The sequence below is a fragment of the Durio zibethinus genome, chromosome 27 (genome assembly GCF_047325235.1).
Source record: "Durio zibethinus cultivar Kanyao isolate XHJ-2024 chromosome 27, ASM4732523v1, whole genome shotgun sequence".
In the NCBI taxonomy this organism is placed as follows: domain Eukaryota; kingdom Viridiplantae; phylum Streptophyta; class Magnoliopsida; order Malvales; family Malvaceae; genus Durio; species Durio zibethinus.
The window spans coordinates 15,278,879-15,289,758 of record NC_143188.1 but is presented as its reverse complement, the minus strand read 5'-3'; the positions used below and the strand labels follow the sequence as shown (position 1 = coordinate 15,289,758).

General features: G+C 36.8%; 1 pseudogene across 1 annotated transcript; it reads left to right on the top strand.

Annotated features, from left to right (window-relative positions):
* The first annotated feature begins 7,958 nt into the window (after positions 1–7,958).
* LOC111279522 (zinc finger CCCH domain-containing protein 1 pseudogene) lies at positions 7,959–10,606 on the top strand (annotated as a pseudogene). The gene is made up of 2 exons (XR_016334661.1): positions 7,959–8,778; positions 10,563–10,606. The product of XR_016334661.1 is annotated as a zinc finger CCCH domain-containing protein 1 pseudogene (transcript).
* The last annotated feature ends 274 nt before the right edge of the window (positions 10,607–10,880 follow it).

Sequence of the window (10,880 nt, the reverse complement as noted above, 5' to 3'; positions counted from 1 at the left end):
ATGCACCTTCAATGTAAAATTTCAGGTGATGGATATCTCTCCATCCTATAGCTGTCTATTAGGAAGACCATGGATTCACATGGCAGGAGCTGTGCCTTCTACTTTGCATCAGAAGATTAAGTTCAATGTGAAAGGTCAATTAGTAGTGGTAGTTGGGGAAGAAGATATGCTAGTGACCCAACCATTGAACACTCCATATGTAGAGGCTGCCGAAAAAGCATTGGAATGCTCCTATCGATCTTTTGAGTTGGTCAATTCTGTAGGAGAAGGATCTCAAAGTCAGCTTTTTTCAAAAATAGTGGTGAGCCAAGTCATCAACAAAGGCTGGTGTCCAAGACTTGGGCTAGGCAAAAACTTGCAAGGAATTAAAGAACCTCCAACAATAGTGGACAATAGCGACAGAGCAGGCCTAGGCTACGAAATGGCAGAGTGGGAAGTCAAAAGAAGGCCATCAAGAAAGACAGCAAGACTGATGTTTATCCCACACTTGTATGAAACCTTCAGACCTGGAGGATTCATGTACCTAGATGCAAGAAAAAATGTGGAAGATGATTTTGCCCAGTTAGCCATTAATGTTGTTGAAGATGAAGTGAGGGTTAATCAAGAGGGGTGGGTTCGCCTTTGTCCACCAGACTATGAGCTGAACAATTGGAGTGCCATCAAAATGCCTCTGACTTTTGATTTTGATTCAATGTAATTGTAACATCTCAATAGCTTTTGCCCAAGGCTATGGGGTGATCTTTTTTGTTTGGGCCATTCATCATTTATTATTTTTAATAAAAAATAGAGAGGATGCATTTTCATTCTTTTCTTCTCATGCCTTCATTATTTCCATCTTTCAAGCATATCTTGCCAACATATCCCATTTCATTCAATTTCAGGTCTTTAAATGAACAAGAAGATAATCATGATAACCATCAAGAGGTTAACTTTGAGAATTCAATTAATACTGATGAACTTGACAACGAAGAGAATTCTGAAGAATATGTTATGCCTTTGGACCTAATGAGGATGATTGAACAAGAAAATAAGCCAATTGAGCCTCATCAAGAGATAGTGGACTTAGTGAATCTGGGAGATGAAGAGAAAAAGAAAGAGGTCAGAATGGGCACTTCACTTTCATCAGGAGATAAGCAACGATTGGCAGACCTACTTCAAGAATTTATAGATATATTCACTTGGTCTTATCAGGATATGCCAGGGCTGAGCACAGAGATAGTGGAGCACAGATTGCCTCTAAAGCCAGAATGTAAGCCAGTTCAACAGAAATTGAGATGAATGAAGCCCGAAATGCTACTAAAGATTAAAGAGGAGGTGAAGAAATAATTTGATGCAGGTTTTCTCCAAGTGGCTAAGTACCCATAATGGGTAGCCAATATAGTCCCAGTTCCTAAGAAAGATGGAAAAGTACGAATGTGTGTGGACTATCGAGACTTGAATAAGACTAGCCTAAAGGATAACTTTCCTTTGCCTCATATCGACACGCTGGTAGACAACACGGCTAAGCATTCGATTTTTTTCTTTATGGATGGTTTCTCGAGGTATAATCAGATAAAAATGGTTGTAAATGATATGGAGAAGACTACTTTCGTGACCATGTGGGGAACTTTCTGTTACAAAGTCATGCCTTTTGGGTTAAAGAATGCTGGGGCAACATATCAAAGGGCCATGGTAACACTCTTCCATGACATGATGCACAAAGAGATTGAAGTGTATGTAGATGATATGATTGTAAAGTCTTGTGGGGATGAAGATCATGTCATTAGCCTCAAAAAATTATTTGAGAGATTGAGAAAATTTCAGCTAAAATTAAACCCAGCCAAGTGCACCTTCGGGGTAAAGTCAGGGAAGTTGCTAGGCTTTGTGGTCAGCGAAAGAGGAATTGAAGTCGATCCCGATAAGATACGGGCCATCCAAAATTTGTCACCTCCTAGCACACCAAAAGAAGTTTGAGGTTTTTTGGGGAGATTGAACTACATTTCTCGGTTCATCTCTCAGCTTACCTATAAATGTGATCTCATCTTTAAGCTTTTTCATAAAGATAATCCTGGAAAATGGAATGAAGAATGTCAAGAGGCGTTTGATAAAATTAAGCAATATTTATCGAACCCTCTAGTATTGGTGCCATCTGTTCCAGGGAAACCTTTAACTTTGTACTTAACGATATATGAAAATTCAATGGGATGTGTGCTGGGGCAGCAAGATAAGGCTAGCCGGAAGGAGAGAGCTATTTATTATCTGAGCAAAAAGTTCACGGAGTATGAATCCAAGTATTCTTCACTGGAGAAAATGTGTTATGCATTAGCATGGACTGCCAAAAGGCTCAGACAGTATATGCTTTATCACACTACATGGCTCATAGCAAAACTGGATCCCATTAAGTATATCTTTGAGAAGCTTTCTTTATCTGGGAGAATCGCTAGATGGCAAGTAATGCTCTCGAAATACGATATTATATACGTGAGCCAGAAAGCAATAAAAGGGGCACTATAGTAAAATTTCTTACAGATCGCGCTACTGAAGAGTATGAGCCGATGAAGCTGGAATTCCCTGATGAAGACTTAATGACTATTTTCCAACTGGAAGAAGGGGAGCATGTAGAAAAATGCTAGAGAATGTACTTTGATGGAGCTGCTAATGCCTTGGGGCATGGAATCGGGGCAATTCTGATTTCTCCAAAAGAACAATACTACCCTGTAACGACGAGGTTAAATTTTAATTGCACAAATAACATCGCTGAGTATGAGGCATGTGTCATGGGCCTGCAAGCTGCTATAGACAGAAGAGTGAAAGTACTGAAAGTGTTTGGAGACTCAGCTTTAGTCATATATCAGTTGAAAGGAGAATGGGAGACGAGAGACTCAAAACTTGTTTCATATCATAAATACATTCTAGAGCTGATGAAACGATTTGAAGATGTCCAGTTTGATCACTTACCTCGAGAAGAGAATGTGATTGCCGATGCATTGACTACTCTGGCTGTAATGGTTCGAATTAATGATAATACCAACATTCAGCCCATCAAGTTAGATGTTAAGGATATACCAGCGTATTGTTCTAATGTAGAGGGGGAAGAAGATGGAAAACCCTGGTATTATGACATCTAATAGTATGTCAAGGATCAGCAGTATCCGGTTCATGCAACAAAAAATGATAAAAGGGTTATCCGAAGATTGGCTATGAGCTTTTTTCTGGATGGGGATGTCCTGTACAAAAGAAGCAATGATCAAGTATTATTGAGATGTATAGATGAGACTGAAGCAAAAAAAATCATTAAAGAGGTGCATGATGGAATATGTGAGGCACATACTTGTGGACATATGATGGTAAGACAGATCATGAGAGTAGGATATTACTGGTTGACGATGGAGAATGATTGCATTGATTATGCTCGTAAATGCCATAAATGCCAGATATATGCTAATAAGATTCATGCTCCACCATCTGCTTTACATGTTATGGCACCACTATGGCCATTTTCAATGTGGAGCATGGATGTCATTGGTCCAATCACCCCAAAGGCTTCTAACAGGCATAGATTCATTTTTGTGATGATAGATTACTTCACAAAATGGGTAGAGACAGCATCGTATGCAAATGTGACACACTCTGTGGTTTACAAGTTCATAAAGAAAGAGATCATCTGTAGATATGGACTTCCAGAGAGAATCATTTCAGACAATGCCAAGAATCTAAATAGTAAGATGATGCAAGAAATATATGCTCAATACAAAATCAAGCATCATAACTCGGCACCATACCGTCCGAAAATGAATGGGGCAGTTGAGGCAGCCAATAAGAACATAAAGAAGATTTTGGAAAAAATGATCGAGACTTACAAAGATTGGCATGAGAAGTTGCCATTCGCATTACATGCATATCGAACGTCAGTTCGCACCTCTACTGGGGCAACCCCATTTTCTTTAGTTTATGGGATGGAAGCTGTACTACCAGTGGAAGTAGAGATCCCTTCTTTGAGAGTCTTAAAAGAAGTCGAGTTGAAAGAAGCTGAATGGATTCGAGAACGTTATGAGCAGTTAAATTTCATATAAGAGAAGAGATTGACTGTACTGTGCCATGGTCAGCTATATCAAAGGAGAATGATGAGGGCTCATGATAAGAAGATTCGACCCCATTGTTTTCGGGAAGGAGAGTTGGTCTTGAAAAAAATTCTTCCAATCCAACATGATAGTAGAGGAAAATGGACTCCGAATTGGGAAGGGACGTATGTGGTGAAACGGGTTTTTTCAGGTGGGACACTGATACTAGCTGAGATGGATGGAAATGATTTATCCCATCCTATAAATTCTGATGCTGTGAAGAAGTACTATGCTTGAAAAAATGAAAAAAGAAAAAATGAAAAAATGAAAAAATGAAAAAATGGAAAAAATGAAAAAATAGAAAAAATGAAAAAAGAAAAAGTGAAAAAGGAGGACTCAAGGCGAAAATCCTAAAAGGGTGGTTTGAGTCATAGGGGGTTTGTCTAAGTTGAAAACCTGAAAAGACGGCTTAGATAAGGAGAATACAGCATCGAATTTAAAAGTCCGCTGATATGGAGGCTAGCAAATTCGGAAGAGTTCCAAGTTGTTAAATACGTCAAAGGGTTGGGTTTTCAGAAAAGACTTTGAGATGTGTTATCATGATTATCTGATTGTTCATTTTGGGCTTTGTCCCCATACCTATCCTTGTAATTCGTTCTTGGCCAAAGTTTGCCAACATTTTTGCTAATAAAAAAACACTTTACCTCATTCTTTGTGCCTTGTTCTAATGATTGTTTCCTCAAGCATTCAGATTTTTTTCGTCTTAGTCCCTCATCATGGAAGAAATGTGCAAATGCATTCTCACTTTTTGAGTTTGAAATAATGATTGATGAATGAATAATAACATAAAAAGATTTTTACATTACATTGAAGAAATCAAGAGTGATAAAGGCAGAATCGAGATGTTCAGTTCCTGATTAGGACATTGAATCTGGGAAGAGATTTTTTGTTACAGAAAGAGTATGAGTAGAGGAGACAATTAAGAGCTACACTAGTTCGATCTTAGAAGAGCAGTGTGATTGGATCTCTGAAGAATCAAAAGGCTTGATGCCCAAGAAAAGCTTGAGAAACTTGAGTACCATACATTGAACAGGAATTAATTGGCCAACATTTGCATAGCATGCATTGAAATTCATATGCATTCGCATAGCTTACACTACTTTCAAGAAAGTATAGTGTATAAATTCAAGAAGCAGGGGTGTTCCAACATCCCATATGGAGAAGACAGATATGAAGATATTTTGCAAGTTTGAGAAGAAATTTGTCAGGTAAGTTCCTAATCCTCGAAATAGGATGTCTTTTGGTATCAGGGTTAATTTATAAGACCTTTGGGCATAATCTCCTGAAATTCCTTCAAACACAACTTTCAACTCCTTTGGACATGATTGTCAAGGAGCAATTTACATTTCCAAAGTTCCGTTGCCTCTGTTTAGAGGAGCAATTTACATTCCCAAAGTCGTGGTGCCTCTGTTTAGAGGAGCAATTTATTTTCCAAAGTCGTGGTGCCTCTGTTTAGAGGAGCAATTTACTTTCAAAAGTCGTGGTGCCTCTGTTTAAAGGAGCAATTTACTTTCGCAAAGTCATTGAGCCTCTGCTTAGAGGAGCTTTGGTAAAAAAAAAAAAAAAACAAAGACAAAAAAAAGCAAAAAAACAAAAAAACAAAAAAACAAAAAAACAAAAAAAACAAAAAAGGCAAAAAACAAAAAAAAAACCAAAAATGACAATGCTGAGTTGAGTCTTGATTGGGTGTCTACGTCTTTGCACAATTTATGTTTCACAGAAAATGTGCAAAGAGGGGCAGCTGTAGACACCCAATTGGGTGATCTGGGCCTGGCCCAAATGGGTAAACCCAATGCAATTTTTACTTTGTATTATTTTTTTTCTTTCTTTTCTTTTCTTTTCTTTTGTATTTTATGTATTTTATTATTAATATATATTAATATATATATATCTTTATTTTTTTCTGTTAATATTTATATGTATTATATTTATATAGTTATATATTTATTATTACATTATAATTATTTTATTATTTTTTCTTTTTCTTGTAATATTTTTTTTCTTTTGGTTTATCTTATTGTACTCCTAATTATCTGTTAATAATTTTTTTTCTCCTCTTTTCTTGATCCGTATCTGATTTTTTGTATATCTGATATTATTATTATTTTTTTATTTATCCTACCTTTTCTAATTATCTATTTTTTTATTTGATTTTGGAAGGCTGGGATTGAAAGTTGAAGAATCCCACTGTGAAAGGGAATTCAATCAATAGAGTCTAGATTGGATTCAAAGATTGAATCCCCGTCCAAGAAGGAATTGGGATTGATCAGCTATAAAAGGGACCTCCTGGAACAGATGCTGGACACACAAAAAACAGAAGCAAAAGCTATTGATTGAGAGAATATGGGCGTATAGAGAGCTAAGAAAGGGTTTAGCAGTGTTCTGGGAGTGAGAAGAATTTTTTTAGAAATTTTTGGCGAAAATTTTTCTGGAAATTTCTGGGAAATTTCCAGATTCCGATGAATTTTTCGGCGAAACTTGAATTTTTCGACGAGAATTCTGGCGAAACTTGAAGTTTCCGGTGACCTGCCCAGTTTTCGGTGAAGAATCCCAGAAATCGGTGATCTTCCGGCCAACTTCCGGCGAACCTCTGGTGAAATTTCCAAATTCCGGTAACATTTCCCAAAATCCGACGAAAATTCCACCGGTGTTCTTCAGCCTTTTAGAGAGAAGGGAGAGGAAAAAGGAAGAAGAGAGAGAGAGAGGGAGAAGGTTTCTGTCGAAAAACGAAGGGAACTGCCTTTTATACCCTTCCAAAACGACGTCGTTTTGGCTTTAAGTGACCAGAGGATCCGCGTGTTTTGCCGAAACCCGACTCGACCCGAGCGTCGACCCGCTTTTCTGACCCGCGCATGCCTGCCCCCCTCCGAGCCGAGCTTCCCAAGCCGTCAACCCGAGCCGTTTCCCTTCCTTGAGCCGAGCCGAGCCGAGAGCCGAGCCGCTCCAGGTTTTTTTTCTTTTTTTTTTTCAGAATTTTTTTATTTATTTGTTTTATTTATTTATTTATTTATTTATTTAGGTTATATTTATTTAATATTTTTTATCTTTATCTTATTTTTTTACTTTTCTTTATTTTTTATCTTTATTTGTTTTCACTTTTATTTTGTTCTATTTTCTTTAAATAAAAATCAAAGTTTCAAAAAATATTTTTTGAGGAAAAGTTGAAAGTATCAATTTTCCTTGGAAATCAAAGTTTCAAAAAAATATATATTTTTGGGGAAAAGTTGAAAGTATCAATTTTCCTTAAAAATAAATTTTCAAAAAAGGGATTTTTGAGGAAAAGTTGAAAGTATCAATTTTCCTTGGAAATCAAAGTTTCAAAAAAAAAAATATTTTAGGAAAAAGTTGAAAGTATCAATTTTTCTTAAAAATAAATTTCTAAAAAACATTTTTGGGGAAAAGTTGAAAGTATCAATTTTCCCTACACAAGAACAATCATCCTCTCCTTCCTTTTTATTTTGATTTTGATTTTGATTTTTCTTTAACTAATCCGACGACGGAGCCTCTGCAAGTGAAACAGTAGTTTTTCTTGCATACTTTTGAGGTGAGGGAATTTTTTCAATTTTCTGTTAAAAGTATTAGAGTCAATTGAGAATAATTTCAAATAATTAATTACTTGGTAAAATTTTAAGGCTTTTGGATAACATAAATTTCAGCTGGTACCATCTTTTGATGGGCGTTGTGAGGGTGCTATAACCTTCCTCACACGTAATCGAACTCCCGAACCCTGTTCTGGTTAGCAGACCTGAATCTATTCTTTTAGGGACCCTTAAGCTTAGGTGTTCCCTGAAAGGACAAGTTCTTTAGGTAGCCAATCGCACCTAGATAAAAAGGATTGGTGGCGACTCCCTTAAGCCAATGTCTAGCGATAGGTCCCCGGATCTAGACGTTATGACAAGGACAATAAATGAAGATGAAGTTAAAGATGAAGACTCCAGAAATGGGACATCTCTGTTGCACAATCAGAAAAAGGCTTTGAAGCCTGACATTATGTTATGCTTTTCAACTGGATCCTCCAGGAGTGCTGCTCCCACTGAATCAAATACAGAATCTGACAAACTGATTTTTCAATTTGAGTCAGAAATTCAAGTTCAAAATGATAGCAGAGCTACAGCAACCTTAGAAACTGAGACTGAGTTTACAAAAGATGCTCATGCTATGTGAAAAAGTTCTTAAATGAGCAAAGGAGGCTTTGAAGGGGAAAAACACTAGCTCTGGGGGAGAGAAGTTGTATAAAGGAATGCATGGCTATGTGGATCATAAGGCTGGGTTTCGAAGAGAGCAAACAGTTGCCAGTGAGAAAGCTGGTGGGTCACATGGACCTCTTAGGGCTTCTGCCTACATCAGGGTTTCAGCAAGATTTGATTATCAGCCTTAAATCTGTAAAGACTACAAAGAAACTGGTTACTGTGGTTACAGAGATTCATGTAAGTTTATGCATGATCGTGGAGATTACAAGTCTGGATGGCAGTTAGAGAAGGACTGGGAAGAAGCAGAAAAAGCAAGGAAGAGAAATCTGGCTTTGGGTGGCGATGATGATGATGAGGCAGGGGTAGACCAGAGTGATGATGACAATGATGATTCGTTGCCCTTTGCATGTTTTATTTGCCTGCAGCCTTTTGTGGATCCTGTTGTGACTAAGTGCAAGCACTACTTCTGCGAGCATTGTGCTTTAAAGGTACCCACATATGCCTTTTCATGTAGATTAATTTTTTTAATGTCCTTTTTGTGCAAGGTTAATATCTATTAGATTTTGTTACATTTGTTGTTAATGCATTGCTTAGGTGCAAAACTTTTTTGGTTACTTGCATACAAAGAAAATTGTATGTGGACCAACTGTTTTTCAGCTATAGAAAGAGGACATATTTTAACTTTACATCGTCAACTTTTGGTGCCTCATGTCTGTATAGTTTACATTTTTATTCTCATTCCCATGTAAAATAACCAACTGCATCTTTTGGTTGTTCAGCATCATGCAAAGAATAAGGAATGCTTTGTATGCAACTAACCCACCCTTGGCATTTTCAATACTGCTTATGAGATACGTATACATTGATGCTTTCCTTCAATTCCTGTTGCCATGAGCACTTTTATTTCTTTGTTTAGTGTTGTAGTGGAGGATTCACTTGTCTGAATACCTTATTAAATGAAACCATTTCCCTGCTTGAGCTTGGGGGAATTTTGGAATGACGAGCTCTTTAAAATCATTGTTGCTGCAGGCATGTGCATTAGTATTTAGGTAAGCATTTTTTCTGCGTCATTCCACAACTGACTTATGAGATGAGTGATTGTATTAATCAGAGTAAGAATTAGGTTTTTACATGAAGTTCCAAGAGTTGTCGAAAACAACTGAATGAGTAGACAATTGTAGAACTTGTAATGTATATACAAAATTGGCATTCCTAGGATGCCAACAAACCCTATTGCTGCCTTTTACCCATGAAGTAGAATTTCTTCTACCTAGAGATAGCGGTGCAATCCAATATTAATTTTTCAACAATCAGCATCCAACTTCACAACCTTCATCATGACCAAGAATTCAGCTTGATCAGATCAGAATCCAGGTCCCGATGACACATACGGGTAGGATCTAGGATGTTACTTCAAAGAGTTTAAGAATGTTGGATTGCAGGTAGTTTCAATAGGGTAGGGATGGCTAATGGAAGCTGTGATTTTTTGTACTGTCCAAATCCAAAGCATGGAAAACATTAATGATCGGTTTTCTTCCTTGAAAAATACAGTTCTTGCATTCAAAAGAAAAAAAAAGTGAAATTAGCTAGCAAACCTAAACTTAAACTCAAGAAATAGTTATCTTTTTTGTTTCCTTTTTTCCCTGTAAAATTTTCAAATGACCGAATTCATAAGAACAAAGTATTTTTCTAGTTGATACTTACATTTCTAGTTAGAGAAGGATTCAAATGAGCAAGAACTTAGGGCTGCATGAGGACAGTTGTAGGAGAAAGCCTCTAGCGGTAAAGTCTTCATATACGCATAATCACTCTGTCCAATGTGGCTTTTGGCAACCTCTAAGTCATCAAATATCTTTTTACTTGCAGCAATCTTCTAAACATAAATTCTGAGCTAATACTCAAAATAGGCTAAATATCAGAAGGCTTGACATCCTTCCTGGTTTACGGCATCAAGCTGACTACTAGAGAAAAAACTACCTATAAAATGATGAGTGATTGAAACATAGCATGTCTTCATCTTTTAATTTTGGATTAGTGGCTATATCAGAACACTTAGCACATCAATGTCAATATTGGCTATTTAGTTATGATGTTTTTTTTCTATCAGATAGAGAATAAGTTACTGAAAGGATTCAATGGAATAGAGAAGTGAGTATATATAAGTTACTGAATGTATTGCCCTCATTGTTTTTGTTTAGTCAGGGTCTATTCTACATGCAAATCAATCATATAGCAATAGAGCTTACAACAAACCATTTGTTTTTGTCTGTAGGAGTGCTGAAGCAAAGAAACAAAGGATGATATGGGATTAAAGTTAGTCTGGAATTGTCGAGCTTGATACCTGGAACTGGAAGCTTTGTTCTTTTCTTTTCGTTTTTTTTTTCTCTGTAGTGATGTAGCAGTTAATACAGGAATAAAGCATCTTAGCTTGAGCTTGGTCTGTGAAGATTTTTCTGTGTTAGGAGATGTAACATCTAGTTTTGGCAGTTGAAATGGTAGACGTAGTCATTGTTGTACATGCCATGGCTTATATCAAATTCCTGCACTGCAAATAGTTGAGGTGAATAATTGATATTGTTGATGTAATTCC